Below are 18,411 nucleotides of genomic sequence, written 5' to 3'. Positions count from 1 at the left end.
TTTTGAGTGAATTGGAGAATTTCAGATTTTTGCTGAAGTTGTGACCCCGGGGCTTAGAAATTTTTTTTTCACAGGTTAAGTTGTCGAGGGCTGATTTCATGTCCAATGATAAAAAGCCTTCTGTTTGCACCGCCAAACCTTTCAGGGGAGTATTTGCAAAACTTTGGCACCATTTTTGACTGAATTGGAGAATTTCAGATTTTTGCTGAAGTTGTGACCCCGTGGCTTAGAATTTTTTTTTTTTCACAGGTTAAGTTGTCGAGGGCTGATTTCATGTCCTATGATAAAAAGCCTTCTGTTTCCACCTCCAAACTTTTCAGGGGAGTATTTGCAAAACTTTGGCACCATTTTTGAGTGAATTGGAGAATTTCAGATTTTTGCTGAAGTTGTGACCCCGGGGCTTAGAATTTTTTTTTATTTCACAGGTTAAGTTGTCGAGGGCTGATTTCATGTCCTATGATATAAAACCTTCTGTTTCCACCGCCAAACCTTTCAGGGGAGTATTTGCAAAACTATGGCACCATTTTTGAGTGAATTGGAGAATTTCAGATTTTTGCTGAAGTTGTGACCCCGGGGCTTAGAAATTTTTTTTCCCACAGGTTAAGTTGTCGAGGGTTGATTTCTTGGCCTATGATAAAAAGCCTTCTGTTTCCACCGCCAAACCTTTCAGGGGAGTATTTGCAAAACTTTGGCACCATTTTTGAGTGAATTGGAGAATTTCAGATTTTTGCTGAAGTTGTGACCCCGGGGCTTAGAAATTTTTTTTCCACAGGTTAAGTTGTCGAGGGCTGATTTCATGTCCTATGATAAAAAGCCTTCTGTTTCCACCTCCAAACCTTTCAGGGGAGTATTTGCAAAACTTTGGCACCATTTTTGAGTGAATTGGAGAATTTCAGATTTTTGCTGAAGTTGTGACCCCGGGGCTTAGAAATTTTTTTTTAAACAGGTTAAGTTGTCGAGGGTTGATTTCTTGGCCTATGATAAAAAGCCTTCTGTTTCCACCGCCAAACCTTTCAGGGGAGTATTTGCAAAACTTTGGCACCATTTTTGAGTGAATTGGAGAATTTCAGATTTTTGCTGAAGTTGTGACCCCGGGGCTTAGAAATTTTTTTTTCCACAGGTTAATGTGTCTAGGGCTGATTTCATGTCCTATGATAAAAAGCCTTCTGTTTCCACCTCCAAACCTTTCAGGGGAGTATTTGCAAAACTTTGGCACCATCTTTGAGTGAATTGGAGAATTTCAGATTTTTGCTGAAGTTGTGACCCCGGGGCTTAGAAATTTTTTTTTTCACAGGTTAAGTTGTCGAGGGTTGATTTCTTGGCCTATGATAAAAAGCCTTCTGTTTCCACCGCCAAACCTTTCAGGGGAGTATTTGCAAAACTTTGGCACCATTTTTGAGTGAATTAGAGAATTTCAGATTTTTGCTGAAGTTGTGGCCCCGGGGCTTAGAATTTTTTTTTTCCACAGGTTAAGTTTTCGAGGGCTGATTTCATGTCCCATGATAAAAACTTTGGCACCATCTTTGAGTGAATTGGAGAATTTCAGATTTTTGCTGAAGTTGTGACCCCGGGGCTTAGAAATTTTTTTTTTCACAGGTTAAGTTGTCGAGGGTTGATTTCTTGGCCTATGATAAAAAGCCTTCTGTTTCCACCGCCAAACCTTTCAGGGGAGTATTTGCAAAACTTTGGCACCATTTTTGAGTGAATTAGAGAATTTCAGATTTTTGCTGAAGTTGTGGCCCCGGGGCTTAGAATTTTTTTTTTCCACAGGTTAAGTTTTCGAGGGCTGATTTCATGTCCCATGATAAAAAGCCTTCTGTTTCCACCTCCAAAGCTTTGAGGGGAGTATTTGCAAAACTTTGGCACCATTTTTGAATGAATTGGAGAATTTCAGATTTTTGCTGAAGTTGTGACCCCGGGGCTTAGAATTTTTTTTTTTCACAGGTTAAGTTGTCGAGGGCTGATTTCATGTCCTATGATAAAAAGCCGTCTGTTTCCACCGCCAAACCTTTCAGGGGAGAATTTGCAACAGTTTAGCACCATTTTTGAGTGAATTGGAGAATTTCAGATTTTTGCTGAAGTTGTGACCCCGGGGCTTAGAAATTTTTTTTTAAACAGGTTAAGTTGTCGAGGGTTGATTTCTTGGCCTATGATAAAAAGCCTTCTGTTTCCACCGCCAAACCTTTCAGGGGAGTATTTGCAAAACTATGGCACCATTTTTGAGTGAATTGGAGAATTTCAGATTTTTGCTGAAGTTGTGACCCCGGGGCTTAGAAATTTTTTTTTTCACAGGTTAAGTTGTCGAGGGTTGATTTCTTGGCCTATGATAAAAAGCCTTCTGTTTCCACCGCCAAACCTTTCAGGGGAGTATTTGCAAAACTTTGGCACCATTTTTGAGTGAATTGGAGAATTTCAGATTTTTGCTGAAGTTGTGACCCCGGGGCTTAGAAATTTTTTTTTCCACAGGTTAAGTTGTCGAGGGCTGATTTCATGTCCTATGATAAAAAGCCTTCTGTTTCCACCTCCAAACCTTTCAGGGGAGAATTTGCAAAACTTTGGCACCATTTTTGAGTGAATTGGAGAATTTCAGATTTTTGCTGAAGTTGTGACCCCGGGGCTTAGAAATTTTTTTTTAAACAGGTTAAGTTGTCGAGGGTTGATTTCTTGGCCTATGATAAAAAGCCTTCTGTTTCCACCGCCAAACCTTTCAGGGGAGTATTTGCAAAACTTTGGCACCATTTTTGAGTGAATTGGAGAATTTCAGATTTTTGCTGAAGTTGTGACCCCGGGGCTTAGAATTTTTTTTTTCCACAGGTTAAGTTTTCGAGGGCTGATTTCATGTCCCATGATAAAAAGCCTTCTGTTTCCACCTCCAAACCTTTGAGGGGAGTATTTGCAAAACTTTGGCACCATTTTTGAATGAATTGGAGAATTTCAGATTTTTGCTGAAGTTGTGACCCCGGGGCTTAGAATTTTTTTTTTTCACAGGTTAAGTTGTCGAGGGCTGATTTCATGTCCTATGATAAAAAGCCGTCTGTTTCCACCGCCAAACCTTTCAGGGGAGAATTTGCAACAGTTTAGCACCATTTTTGAGTGAATTGGAGAATTTCAGATTTTTGCTGAAGTTGTGACCCCGGGGCTTAGAATTTTTTTTTACACAGGTTAAGTTGTCGAGGGCTGATTTCATGTCCTATGATAAAAAGCCTTCTGTTTCCACCTCCAAACCTTTCAGGGGAGTATTTGCAAAACTTTGGCACCATTTTTGAGTGAATTGGAGAATTTCAGATTTTTGCTGAAGTTGTGACCCCGGGGCTTAGAAATTTTTTTTTTCACAGGTTAAGTTGTCGAGGGTTGATTTCTTGGCCTATGATAAAAAGCCTTCTGTTTGCACCGCCAAACCTTTCAGGGGAGTATTTGCAAAACTTTGGCACCATTTTTGAGTGAATTGGAGAATTTCAGATTTTTGCTGAAGTTGTGACCCCGGGGCTTAGAAATTTTTTTTTTCACAGGTTAAGTTGTCGAGGGTTGATTTCTTGGCCTATTATAAAAAGCCTTCTGTTTGCACCGCCAAACCTTTCAGGGGAGTATTTGCAAAACTTTGGCACCATCTTTGAGTGAATTGGAGAATTTCAGATTTTTGCTGAAGTTGTGCCCCCGTGGCTTAGAAATTTTTTTTTTCACAGGTTAAGTTGTCGAGGGCTGATTTCATGTCCTATGATAAAAAGGCTTTTGTTTCCACCGCCAAACCTTTCAGGGGAGAATTTGCAACAGTTTAGCACCATTTTTGAGTGAATTGGAGAATTTCAGATTTTTGCTGAAGTTGTGACCCCGGGGCTTAGAAATTTTTTTTTTCGCAGGTTAAGTTGTCGAGGGTTGATTTCTTGGCCTCTGATAAAAAGCCTTCTGTTTGCCCCGCCAAACCTTTCAGGGGAGTATTTGCAAAACTTTGGCACCATCTTTGAGTGAATTGGAGAATTTCAGATTTTTGCTGAAGTTGTGACCCCGGGGCTTAGAAATTTTTTTTTCCACAGGTTAAGTTGTCGAGGGCTGATTTCATGTCCTATGATAAAAAGCCTTCTGTTTCCACCTCCAAACCTTTCAGGGGAGTATTTGCAAAACTTTGGCACCATTTTTGAGTGAATTGGAGAATTTCAGATTTTTGCTGAAGTTGTGCCCCCGTGGCTTAGAAATTTTTTTTTTCACAGGTTAAGTTGTCGAGGGCTGATTTCATGTCCTATGATAAAAAGGCTTTTGTTTCCACCGACAAACCTTTCAGGGGAGAATTTGCAACAGTTTAGCACCATTTTTGAGTGAATTGGAGAATTTCAGATTTTTGCTGAAGTTGTGACCCCGGGGCTTAGAAATTTTTTTTTTCGCAGGTTAAGTTGTCGAGGGTTGATTTCTTGGCCTCTGATAAAAAGCCTTCTGTTTGCCCCGCCAAACCTTTCAGGGGAGTATTTGCAAAACTTTGGCACCATCTTTGAGTGAATTGGAGAATTTCAGATTTTTGCTGAAGTTGTGACCCCGGGGCTTAGAAATTTTTTTTTCACAGGTTAAGTTGTCGAGGGCTGATTTCATGTCCTATGATAAAAAGCCTTCTGTTTCCACCGCCAAACCTTTCAGGGGAGTATTTGCAAAACTTTGGCACCATTTTTGAGTGAATTGGAGAATTTCAGATTTTTGCTGAAGTTGTGACCCCGGGGCTTAGAAATTTTTTTTTCACAGGTTAAGTTGTCGAGGGCTGATTTCATGTCCAATGATAAAAAGCCTTCTGTTTGCACCGCCAAACCTTTCAGGGGAGTATTTGCAAAACTTTGGCACCATTTTTGAGTGAATTGGAGAATTTCAGATTTTTGCTGAAGTTGTGACCCCGGGGCTTAGAAATTTTTTTTTTCACAGGTTAAGTTGTCGAGGGTTGATTTCTTGGCCTATTATAAAAAGCCTTCTGTTTGCACCGCCAAACCTTTCAGGGGAGTATTTGCAAAACTTTGGCACCATCTTTGAGTGAATTGGAGAATTTCAGATTTTTGCTGAAGTTGTGACCCCGGGGCTTAGAAATTTTTTTTCCCACAGGTTAAGTTGTCGAGGGCTGATTTCATCTCCTATGATAAAAAGCCTTCTGTTTCCACCTCCAAACCTTTCAGGGGAGTATTTGCAAAACTTTGGCACCATTTTTGAGTGAATTGGAGAATTTCAGATTTTTGCTGAAGTTGTGACCCCGTGGCTTAGAAATTTTTTTTTTCACAGGTTAAGTTGTCGAGGGCTGATTTCATGTCCTATGATAAAAAGGCTTTTGTTTCCACCGCCAAACCTTTCAGGGGAGAATTTGCAACAGTTTAGCACCATTTTTGAGTGAATTGGAGAATTTCAGATTTTTGCTGAAGTTGTGACCCCGGGGCTTAGAAATTTTTTTTTTCGCAGGTTAAGTTGTCGACGGTTGATTTCTTGGCCTCTGATAAAAAGCCTTCTGTTTGCCCCGCCAAACCTTTCAGGGGAGTATTTGCAAAACTTTGGCACCATCTTTGAGTGAATTGGAGAATTTCAGATTTTTGCTGAAGTTGTGACCCCGGGGCTTAGAAATTTTTTTTTCACAGGTTAAGTTGTCGAGGGTTGATTTCTTGGCCTATGATAAAAAGCCTTCTGTTTCCACCGCCAAACCTTTGAGGGGAGTATTTGCAACACGTTGGCACCATCTTTGAGTGAATTGGAGAATTTCAGATTTTTGCTGAAGTTGTGACCACGGGGCTTAGAATTTTTTTTTTTTCACAGGTTAAGTTGTCGAGGGCTGATTTCATGTCCTATGATAAAAAGCCTTCTATTTCCACCTCCAAACCTTTCAGGGGAGTATTTGAAAAACTTTGGCACCATCTTTGAGTGAATTGGAGAATTTCAGATTTTTGCTGAAGTTGTGACCCCGGGGCTTAGAATTTTTTTTTTCACAGGTTAAGTTGTCGAGGGCTGATTGTATGTCCTATGATAAAAAGCCTTCTGTTTCCACCGCCAAACCTTTCAGGGGAGAATTTACAACAGTTTAGCACCATTTTTGAGTGAATTGGAGAATTTCAGATTTTTGCTGAAGTTTTGACCCCAGGGCTTAGAATTTTTTTTTCCACAGGTTAAGTTGTCGAGGGTTGATTTCTTGGCCTATGATAAAAAGCCTTCTGTTTCCACCGCCAAACCTTTGAGGGGAGTATTTGCAACACGTTGGCACCATCTTTGAGTGAATTGGAGAATTTCAGATTTTTGCTGAAGTTGTGACCACGGGGATTAGAAATTTTTTTTTTCACAGGTTAAGTTGTCGAGGGCTGATTTCAGGTCCTATGATAAAAAGCCTTCTGTTTCCACCGCCAAACCTTTCAGGGGAGTATTTGCAAAACTTTGGCACCATTTTTGAGTGAATTGGAGAATTTCAGATTTTTGCTGAAGTTGTGACCCCGGGGCTTAGAAATTTTTTTTTCACAGGTTAAGTTGTCGAGGGCTGATTTCATGTCCAATGATAAAAAGCCTTCTGTTTGCACCGCCAAACCTTTCAGGGGAGTATTTGCAAAACTTTGGCACCATTTTTGACTGAATTGGAGAATTTCAGATTTTTGCTGAAGTTGTGACCCCGTGGCTTAGAATTTTTTTTTTTTCACAGGTTAAGTTGTCGAGGGCTGATTTCATGTCCTATGATAAAAAGCCTTCTGTTTCCACCTCCAAACTTTTCAGGGGAGTATTTGCAAAACTTTGGCACCATTTTTGAGTGAATTGGAGAATTTCAGATTTTTGCTGAAGTTGTGACCCCGGGGCTTAGAATTTTCTTTTATTTCACAGGTTAAGTTGTCGAGGGCTGATTTCATGTCCTATGATATAAAACCTTCTGTTTCCACCGCCAAACCTTTCAGGGGAGTATTTGCAAAACTATGGCACCATTTTTGAGTGAATTGGAGAATTTCAGATTTTTGCTGAAGTTGTGACCCCGGGGCTTAGAAATTTTTTTTTTCACAGGTTAAGTTGTCGAGGGTTGATTTCTTGGCCTATGATAAAAAGCCTTCTGTTTCCACCGCCAAACCTTTCAGGGGAGTATTTGCAAAACTTTGGCACCATTTTTGAGTGAATTGGAGAATTTCAGATTTTTGCTGAAGTTGTGACCCCGGGGCTTAGAAATTTTTTTTTTCACAGGTTAAGTTGTCGAGGGCTGATTTCATGTCCTATGATAAAAAGCCTTCTGTTTCCACCTCCAAACCTTTCAGGGGAGTATTTGCAAAACTTTGGCACCATTTTTGAGTGAATTGGAGAATTTCAGATTTTTGCTGAAGTTGTGACCCCGGGGCTTAGAAATTTTTTTTTAAACAGGTTAAGTTGTCGAGGGTTGATTTCTTGGCCTATGATAAAAAGCCTTCTGTTTCCACCGCCAAACCTTTCAGGGGAGTATTTGCAAAACTTTGGCACCATTTTTGAGTGAATTGGAGAATTTCAGATTTTTGCTGAAGTTGTGACCCCGGGGCTTAGAAATTTTTTTTTTCACAGGTTAATGTGTCTAGGGCTGATTTCATGTCCTATGATAAAAAGCCTTCTGTTTCCACCTCCAAACCTTTCAGGGGAGTATTTGCAAAACTTTGGCACCATCTTTGAGTGAATTGGAGAATTTCAGATTTTTGCTGAAGTTGTGACCCCGGGGCTTAGAAATTTTTTTTTTCACAGGTTAAGTTGTCGAGGGTTGATTTCTTGGCCTATGATAAAAAGCCTTCTGTTTCCACCGCCAAACCTTTCAGGGGAGTATTTGCAAAACTTTGGCACCATTTTTGAGTGAATTAGAGAATTTCAGATTTTTGCTGAAGTTGTGGCCCCGGGGCTTAGAATTTTTTTTTTCCACAGGTTAAGTTTTCGAGGGCTGATTTCATGTCCCATGATAAAAAGCCTTCTGTTTCCACCTCCAAACCTTTGAGGGGAGTATTTGCAAAACTTTGGCACCATTTTTGAATGAATTGGAGAATTTCAGATTTTTGCTGAAGTTGTGACCCCGGGGCTTAGAATTTTTTTTTTTCACAGGTTAAGTTGTCGAGGGCTGATTTCATGTCCTATGATAAAAAGCCGTCTGTTTCCACCGCCAAACCTTTCAGGGGAGAATTTGCAACAGTTTAGCACCATTTTTGAGTGAATTGGAGAATTTCAGATTTTTGCTGAAGTTGTGACCCCGGGGCTTAGAATTTTTTTTTACACAGGTTAAGTTGTCGAGGGCTGATTTCATGTCCTATGATAAAAAGCCTTCTGTTTCCACCTCCAAACCTTTCAGGGGAGTATTTGCAAAACTTTGGCACCATTTTTGAGTGAATTGGAGAATTTCAGATTTTTGCTGAAGTTGTGACCCCGGGGCTTAGGAATTTTTTTTTTCACAGGTTAAGTTGTCGAGGGTTGATTTCTTGGCCTATGATAAAAAGCCTTCTGTTTGCACCGCCAAACCTTTCAGGGGAGTATTTGCAAAACTTTGGCACCATTTTTGAGTGAATTGGAGAATTTCAGATTTTTGCTGAAGTTGTGACCCCGGGGCTTAGAAATTTTTTTTTCCACAGGTTAAGTTGTCGAGGGCTGATTTCATGTCCTATGATAAAAAGCCTTCTGTTTCCACCTCCAAACCTTTCAGGGGAGTATTTGCAAAACTTTGGCACCATTTTTGAGTGAATTGGAGAATTTCAGATTTTTGCTGAAGTTGTGACCCCGGGGCTTAGAAATTTTTTTTTTCGCAGGTTAAGTTGTCGAGGGTTGATTTCTTGGCCTCTGATAAAAAGCCTTCTGTTTGCCCCGCCAAACCTTTCAGGGGAGTATTTGCAAAACTTTGGCACCATCTTTGAGTGAATTGGAGAATTTCAGATTTTTGCTGAAGTTGTGACCCCGGGGCTTAGAAATTTTTTTTTCACAGGTTAAGTTGTCGAGGGCTGATTTCATGTCCTATGATAAAAAGCCTTCTGTTTCCACCGCCAAACCTTTCAGGGGAGTATTTGCAAAACTTTGGCACCATTTTTGAGTGAATTGGAGAATTTCAGATTTTTGCTGAAGTTGTGACCCCGGGGCTTAGAAATTTTTTTTTCACAGGTTAAGTTGTCGAGGGCTGATTTCATGTCCAATGATAAAAAGCCTTCTGTTTGCACCGCCAAACCTTTCAGGGGAGTATTTGCAAAACTTTGGCACCATTTTTGAGTGAATTGGAGAATTTCAGATTTTTGCTGAAGTTGTGACCCCGGGGCTTAGAAATTTTTTTTTTCACAGGTTAAGTTGTCGAGGGTTGATTTCTTGGCCTATTATAAAAAGCCTTCTGTTTGCACCGCCAAACCTTTCAGGGGAGTATTTGCAAAACTTTGGCACCATCTTTGAGTGAATTGGAGAATTTCAGATTTTTGCTGAAGTTGTGACCCCGGGGCTTAGAAATTTTTTTTCCCACAGGTTAAGTTGTCGAGGGCTGATTTCATGTCCTATGATAAAAAGCCTTCTGTTTCCACCTCCAAACCTTTCAGGGGAGTATTTGCAAAACTTTGGCACCATTTTTGAGTGAATTGGAGAATTTCAGATTTTTGCTGAAGTTGTGACCCCGGGGCTTAGAAATTTTTTTTTTCGCAGGTTAAGTTGTCGAGGGTTGATTTCTTGGCCTCTGATAAAAAGCCTTCTGTTTGCCCCGCCAAACCTTTCAGGGGAGTATTTGCAAAACTTTGGCACCATCTTTGAGTGAATTGGAGAATTTCAGATTTTTGCTGAAGTTGTGACCCCGGGGCTTAGAAATTTTTTTTTCACAGGTTAAGTTGTCGAGGGCTGATTTCATGTCCTATGATAAAAAGCCTTCTGTTTCCACCGCCAAACCTTTCAGGGGAGTATTTGCAAAACTTTGGCACCATTTTTGAGTGAATTGGAGAATTTCAGATTTTTGCTGAAGTTGTGACCCCGGGGCTTAGAAATTTTTTTTTTCACAGGTTAAGTTGTCGAGGGTTGATTTCTTGGCCTATGATAAAAAGCCTTCTGTTTGCACCGCCAAACCTTTCAGGGGAGTATTTGCAAAACTTTGGCACCATTTTTGAGTGAATTGGAGAATTTCAGATTTTTGCTGAAGTTGTGACCCCGGGGCTTAGAAATTTTTTTTTTCACAGGTTAAGTTGTCGAGGGTTGATTTCTTGGCCTCTGATAAAAAGCCTTCTGTTTGCCCCGCCAAACCTTTCAGGGGAGTATTTGCAAAACTTTGGCACCATCTTTGAGTGAATTGGAGAATTTCAGATTTTTGCTGAAGTTGTGACCCCGGGGCTTAGAAATTTTTTTTTCACAGGTTAAGTTGTCGAGGGCTGATTTCATGTCCTATGATAAAAAGCCTTCTGTTTCCACCGCCAAACCTTTCAGGGGAGTATTTGCAAAACTTTGGCACCATTTTTGAGTGAATTGGAGAATTTCAGATTTTTGCTGAAGTTGTGACCCCGGGGCTTAGAAATTTTTTTTTCACAGGTTAAGTTGTCGAGGGCTGATTTCATGTCCAATGATAAAAAGCCTTCTGTTTGCACCGCCAAACCTTTCAGGGGAGTATTTGCAAAACTTTGGCACCATTTTTGAGTGAATTGGAGAATTTCAGATTTTTGCTGAAGTTGTGACCCCGGGGCTTAGAAATTTTTTTTTTCACAGGTTAAGTTGTCGAGGGTTGATTTCTTGGCCTATTATAAAAAGCCTTCTGTTTGCACCGCCAAACCTTTCAGGGGAGTATTTGCAAAACTTTGGCACCATCTTTGAGTGAATTGGAGAATTTCAGATTTTTGCTGAAGTTGTGACCCCGGGGCTTAGAAATTTTTTTTCCCACAGGTTAAGTTGTCGAGGGCTGATTTCATGTCCTATGATAAAAAGCCTTCTGTTTCCACCTCCAAACCTTTCAGGGGAGTATTTGCAAAACTTTGGCACCATTTTTGAGTGAATTGGAGAATTTCAGATTTTTGCTGAAGTTGTGACCCCGTGGCTTAGAAATTTTTTTTTTCACAGGTTAAGTTGTCGAGGGCTGATTTCATGTCCTATGATAAAAAGGCTTTTGTTTGCACCGCCAAACCTTTCAGGGGAGTATTTGCAAAACTTTGGCACCATTTTTGAGTGAATTGGAGAATTTCAGATTTTTGCTGAAGTTGTGACCCCGGGGCTTAGAAATTTTTTTTTTCACAGGTTAAGTTGTCGAGGGCTGATTTCATGTCCTATGATAAAAAGCCTTCTGTTTCCACCTCCAAACCTTTCAGGGGAGTATTTGCAAAACTTTGGCACCATTTTTGAGTGAATTGGAGAATTTCAGATTTTTGCTGAAGTTGTGACCCCGGGGCTTAGAATTTTTTTTTATTTCACAGGTTAAGTTGTCGAGGGCTGATTTCATGTCCTATGGTATAAAACCTTCTGTTTCCACCGCCAAACCTTTCAGGGGAGTATTTTCAAAACTATGGCACCATTTTTGAGTGAATTGGAGAATTTCAGATTTTTGCTGAAGTTGTGACCCCGGGGCTTAGAAATTTTTTTTTTCACAGGTTAAGTTGTCGAGGGTTGATTTCTTGGCCTATGATAAAAAGCCTTCTGTTTCCACCGCCAAACCTTTCAGGGGAGTATTTGCAAAACTTTGGCACCATTTTTGAGTGAATTGGAGAATTTCAGATTTTTGCTGAAGTTGTGACCCCGGGGCTTAGAAATTTTTTTTTCCACAGGTTAAGTTGTCGAGGGCTGATTTCATGTCCTATGATAAAAAGCCTTCTGTTTCCACCTCCAAACCTTTCAGGGGAGTATTTGCAAAACTTTGGCACCATTTTTGAGTGAATTGGAGAATTTCAGATTTTTGCTGAAGTTGTGACCCCGGGGCTTAGAAATTTTTTTTTAAACAGGTTTAGTTGTCGAGGGTTGATTTCTTGGCCTATGATAAAAAGCCTTCTGTTTCCACCGCCAAACCTTTCAGGGGAGTATTTGCAAAACTTTGGCACCATTTTTGAGTGAATTGGAGAATTTCAGATTTTTGCTGAAGTTGTGACCCCGGGGCTTAGAAATTTTTTTTTTCACAGGTTAATGTGTCTAGGGCTGATTTCATGTCCTATGATAAAAAGCCTTCTGTTTCCACCCCCAAACCTTTCAGGGGAGTATTTGCAAAACTTTGGCACCATCTTTGAGTGAATTGGAGAATTTCAGATTTTTGCTGAAGTTGTGACCCCGGGGCTTAGAAATTTTTTTTTTCACAGGTTAAGTTGTCGAGGGTTGATTTCATGTCCCATGATAAAAAGCCTTCTGTTTCCACCTCCAAACCTTTCAGGGGAGTATTTGCAAAACTTTGGTACCATCTTTGAGTGAATTGGAGAATTTCAGATTTTTGCTGAAGTTGTGACCCCGGGGCTTAGAATTTTTTTTTTTCACAGGTTAATGTGTCGAGGGCTGATTTCATGTCCTATGATAAAAAGCCTTCTGTTTCCACCGCCAAACCTTTCAGGGGAGTATTTGCAACACGTTGGCACCATCTTTGAGTGAATTGGAGAATTTCAGATTTTTGCTGAAATTGTGACCCCGGGGCTTAGAAATTTTTTTTTTCACAGGTTAAGTTGTCGAGGGCTGATTTCATGTCCTATGATAAAAAGCCTTCTGTTTCCACCGCAAAACCTTTCAGGGTAATATTTGCAAAACTTTGGCACCATCTTTGAGTGAATTGGAGAATTTCAGATTTTTGCTGAAATTGTGACCCCGGGGCCTAGAAATTTTTTTTTTCACAGGTTAAATTGTCGAGGGCTGATTTCATGTCCTATGATAAAAAGACTTCTGTTTCCACCTCCAAACCTTTCAGGGGAGAATTTGCAACAGTTTAGCACCATTTTTGAATGAATTGGAGAATTTCAGATTTTTGCTGAAATTGTGACCCCGGGGCTTAGAAATTTTTTTTTCACAGATTAAGTTGTCGAGGGCTGATTTCATGTCCTATGATAAAAAGCCTTCTGTTTCCACCGCCAAACCTTTCAGGGGAGAATTTACAACAGTTTAGCACCATTTTTGAGTGAATTGGAGAATTTCAGATTTTTGCTGAAATTGTGACCCCGGGGCTTAGAAATTTTTTTTTCCACAGGTTAAGTTGTCGAGGGTTGATTTCTTGGCCTATGATAAAAAGCCTTCTGTTTGCACCGCCAAACCTTTCAGGGCAGTATTTGCAAAACTTTGGCACCATCTTTGAGTGAATTGCAGAATTTGAGATTTTTGCTGAAGTTGTGACCCCGGGGCTTAGAATTTTTTTTTTTTCACAGGTTAAGTTTTCGAGGGCTGATTTCATGTCCTATGATAAAAAGCCTTCAGTTTCCACGGCTAAACCTTTCAGGGGAGTATTTGCAAAACTATGGCACCATTTTTGAGTGAATTGGAGAATTTCAGATTTTTGCTGAAGTTGTGACCCCGGGGCTTAGAAATTTTTTTTTTCACAGGTTAAGTTGTCGAGGGCTGATTTCATGTCCTATGATAAAAAGCCTTCTGTTTCCACCTCCAAACCTTTCAGGGGAGTATTTGCAAAACTTTGGCACCATTTTTGAGTGAATTGGAGAATTTCAGATTTTTGCTGAAGTTGTGACCCCGGGGCTTAGAAATTTTTTTTTCCACAGGTTAAGTTGTCGAGGGCTGATTTCATGTCCTATGATAAAAAGCCTTCTGTTTCCACCTCCAAACCTTTCAGGGGAGTATTTGCAAAACTTTGGCACCATTTTTGAGTGAATTGGAGAATTTCAGATTTTTGCTGAAGTTGTGACCCCGGGGCTTAGAATTTTTTTTTTAAACAGGTTAAGTTGTCGAGGGTTGATTTCTTGGCCTATGATAAAAAGCCTTCTGTTTCCACCGCCAAACCTTTCAGGGGAGTATTTGCAAAACTTTGGCACCATTTTTGAGTGAATTGGAGAATTTCAGATTTTTGCTGAAGTTGTGACCCCGGGGCTTAGAAATTTTTTTTTTCACAGGTTAATGTGTCTAGGGCTGATTTCATGTCCTATGATAAAAAGCCTTCTGTTTCCACCTCCAAACCTTTCAGGGGAGTATTTGCAAAACTTTGGCACCATCTTTGAGTGAATTGGAGAATTTCAGATTTTTGCTGAAGTTGTGGCCCCGGGGCTTAGAATTTTTTTTTTTTCACAGGTTAAGTTTTCGAGGGCTGATTTCATGTCCCATGATAAAAAGCCTTCTGTTTCCACCTCCAAACCTTTCAGGGGAGTATTTGCCAAACTTTGGCACCATGTTTGAGTGAATTGGAGAATTTCAGATTTTTGCTGAAGTTGTGACCCCGGGGCTTAGAATTTTTTTTTTTCACAGGTTATGTTGTCGAGGGCTGATTTCATGTCCTATGATAAAAAGCCTTCTGTTTCCACCGCCAAACCTTTCAGGGGAGTATTTGCAAAACTTTGGCACCATTTTTGAGTGAATTGGAGAATTTCAGATTTTTGCTGAAGTTGTGACCCCGGGGCTTAGAATTTTTTTTTTTCACAGGTTAATGTGTCGAGGGCTGATTTCATGTCCTATGATAAAAAGCCTTCTGTTTCCACCGCCAAACCTTTCAGGGGAGTATTTGCAACACGTTGGCACCATCTTTGAGTGAATTGGAGAATTTCAGATTTTTGCTGAAATTGTGACCCCGGGGCTTAGAAATTTTTTTTTTCACAGGTTAAGTTGTCGAGGGCTGATTTCATGTCCTATGATAAAAAGCCTTCTGTTTCCACCGCAAAACCTTTCAGGGTAATATTTGCAAAACTTTGGCACCATCTTTGAGTGAATTGGAGAATTTCAGATTTTTGCTGAAATTGTGACCCCGGGGCCTAGAAATTTTTTTTTTCACAGGTTAAATTGTCGAGGGCTGATTTCATGTCCTATGATAAAAAGACTTCTGTTTCCACCTCCAAACCTTTCAGGGGAGAATTTGCAACAGTTTAGCACCATTTTTGAATGAATTGGAGAATTTCAGATTTTTGCTGAAATTGTGACCCCGGGGCTTAGAAATTTTTTTTTCACAGATTAAGTTGTCGAGGGCTGATTTCATGTCCTATGATAAAAAGCCTTCTGTTTCCACCGCCAAACCTTTCAGGGGAGAATTTACAACAGTTTAGCACCATTTTTGAGTGAATTGGAGAATTTCAGATTTTTGCTGAAATTGTGACCCCGGGGCTTAGAAATTTTTTTTTCCACAGGTTAAGTTGTCGAGGGTTGATTTCTTGGCCTATGATAAAAAGCCTTCTGTTTGCACCGCCAAACCTTTCAGGGCAGTATTTGCAAAACTTTGGCACCATCTTTGAGTGAATTGCAGAATTTGAGATTTTTGCTGAAGTTGTGACCCCGGGGCTTAGAATTTTTTTTTTTTCACAGGTTAAGTTTTCGAGGGCTGATTTCATGTCCTATGATAAAAAGCCTTCAGTTTCCACGGCTAAACCTTTCAGGGGAGTATTTGCAAAACTATGGCACCATTTTTGAGTGAATTGGAGAATTTCAGATTTTTGCTGAAGTTGTGACCCCGGGGCTTAGAAATTTTTTTTTTCACAGGTTAAGTTGTCGAGGGCTGATTTCATGTCCTATGATAAAAAGCCTTCTGTTTCCACCTCCAAACCTTTCAGGGGAGTATTTGCAAAACTTTGGCACCATTTTTGAGTGAATTGGAGAATTTCAGATTTTTGCTGAAGTTGTGACCCCGGGGCTTAGAAATTTTTTTTTCCACAGGTTAAGTTGTCGAGGGCTGATTTCATGTCCTATGATAAAAAGCCTTCTGTTTCCACCTCCAAACCTTTCAGGGGAGTATTTGCAAAACTTTGGCACCATTTTTGAGTGAATTGGAGAATTTCAGATTTTTGCTGAAGTTGTGACCCCGGGGCTTAGAATTTTTTTTTTAAACAGGTTAAGTTGTCGAGGGTTGATTTCTTGGCCTATGATAAAAAGCCTTCTGTTTCCACCGCCAAACCTTTCAGGGGAGTATTTGCAAAACTTTGGCACCATTTTTGAGTGAATTGGAGAATTTCAGATTTTTGCTGAAGTTGTGACCCCGGGGCTTAGAAATTTTTTTTTTCACAGGTTAATGTGTCTAGGGCTGATTTCATGTCCTATGATAAAAAGCCTTCTGTTTCCACCTCCAAACCTTTCAGGGGAGTATTTGCAAAACTTTGGCACCATCTTTGAGTGAATTGGAGAATTTCAGATTTTTGCTGAAGTTGTGGCCCCGGGGCTTAGAATTTTTTTTTTTTCACAGGTTAAGTTTTCGAGGGCTGATTTCATGTCCCATGATAAAAAGCCTTCTGTTTCCACCTCCAAACCTTTCAGGGGAGTATTTGCCAAACTTTGGCACCATGTTTGAGTGAATTGGAGAATTTCAGATTTTTGCTGAAGTTGTGACCCCGGGGCTTAGAATTTTTTTTTTTCACAGGTTATGTTGTCGAGGGCTGATTTCATGTCCTATGATAAAAAGCCTTCTGTTTCCACCGCCAAACCTTTCAGGGGAGTATTTGCAAAACTTTGGCACCATTTTTGAGTGAATTGGAGAATTTCAGATTTTTGCTGAAGTTGTGACCCCGGGGCTTAGAAATTTTTTTTTTCACAGGTTAAGTTGTCGAGGGTTGATTTCTTGGCCTATGATAAAAAGCCTTCTGTTTCCACCGCCAAACCTTTCAGGGGAGTATTTGCAAAACTTTGGCACCATTTTTGAGTGAATTGGAGAATTTCAGATTTTTGCTGAAGTTGTGACCCCGGGGCTTAGAAATTTTTTTTTTCACAGGTTAAGTTGTCGAGGGTTGATTTCATGTCCCATGATAAAAAGCCTTCTGTTTCCACCTCCAAACCTTTCAGGGGAGTATTTGCCAAACTTTGGCACCATGTTTGAGTGAATTGGAGAATTTCAGATTTTTGCTGAAGTTGTGACCCCGGGGCTTAGAATTTTTTTTTTTCACAGGTTATGTTGTCGAGGGCTGATTTCATGTCCTATGATAAAAAGCCTTCTGTTTCCACCGCCAAACCTTTCAGGGGAGTATTTGCAAAACTTTGGCACCATTTTTGAGTGAATTGGAGAATTTCAGATTTTTGCTGAAGTTGTGACCCCGGGGCTTAGAAATTTTTTTTTTCACAGGTTAAGTTGTCGAGGGTTGATTTCTTGGCCTATGATAAAAAGCCTTCTGTTTCCACCGCCAAACCTTTCAGGGGAGTATTTGCAAAACTTTGGCACCATTTTTGAGTGAATTGGAGAATTTCAGATTTTTGCTGAAGTTGTGACCCCGGGGCTTAGAAATTTTTTTTTTCACAGGTTAAGTTGTCGAGGGTTGATTTCTTGGCCTATGATAAAAAGCCTTCTGTTTCCACCGCCAAACCTTTCAGGGGAGTATTTGCAAAACTTTGGCACCATTTTTGAGTGAATTGGAGAATTTCAGATTTTTGCTGAAGTTGTGACCCCGGGGCTTAGAATTTTTTTTTTTCACAGGTTAATGTGTCGAGGGCTGATTTCATGTCCTATGATAAAAAGCCTTCTGTTTCCACCTCCAAACCTTTCAGGGGAGTATTTGCAAAACTTTGGCACCATTTTTGAGTGAATTGGAGTATTTCAGATTTTTGCTGAAGTTGTGACCCCGGGGCTTAGAAATTTTTTTTCCCACAGGTTAAGTTGTCGAGGGCTGATTTCATGTCCTATGATAAAAAGCCTTCTGTTTCCACCTCCAAATCTTTCAGGGGAGAATTTACAACAGTTTAGCACCATTTTTGAGTGAATTGGAGAATTTCAGATTTTTGCTGAAATTGTGACCCCGGGGCTTAGAATTTTTTTTTTTCACAGGTTAAGTTGTCGAGGGTTGATTTCATGGCCTATGATAAACAGCCTTCTGTTTCCACCGCCAAACCTTTCAGGGGAGTATTTGGAAAACTTTGGCACCATCTTTGAGTGAATTGGAGAATTTCAGATTTTTGCTGAAATTGTGACCCCGGGGCTTAGAAATTTTTTTTTCCACAGGTTAAGTTGTCGAGGGCTGATTTCATGTCCTATGATAAAAAGCCTTCTGTTTCCACCGCCAAACCTTTCAGGGGAGAATTTACAACAGTTTAGCACCATTTTTGAATGAATTGGAGAATTTCAGATTTTTGCTGAAATTGTGACCCCGGGGCTTAGAATTTTTTTTTTTCACAGGTTAAGTTGTCGAGGGTTGATTTCATGGCCTATGATAAACAGCCTTCTGTTTCCACCGCCAAACCTTTCAGGGGAGAATTTACAACAGTTTAGCACCATTTTTGAGTGAATTGGAGAATTTCAGATTTTTGCTGAAGTTGTGACCCCGGGGCTTAGAAATTTTTTTTTTCACAGGTTAAGTTGTCGAGGGCTGATTTCATGTCCTATGATAAAAAGCCTTCTTTTTCCACCGCCAAACCTTTCAGGGGAGTATTTGCAAAACTTTGGCACCATTTTTGATTGAATTTGAG

Source organism: Podarcis liolepis, assembly GCF_965112155.1.
Source record: "Podarcis liolepis genome assembly, chromosome: 5".
NCBI classification, from domain to species: Eukaryota; Metazoa; Chordata; class Lepidosauria; order Squamata; family Lacertidae; genus Podarcis; species Podarcis liolepis.
Note: the sequence above shows the minus strand (reverse complement) of the source record.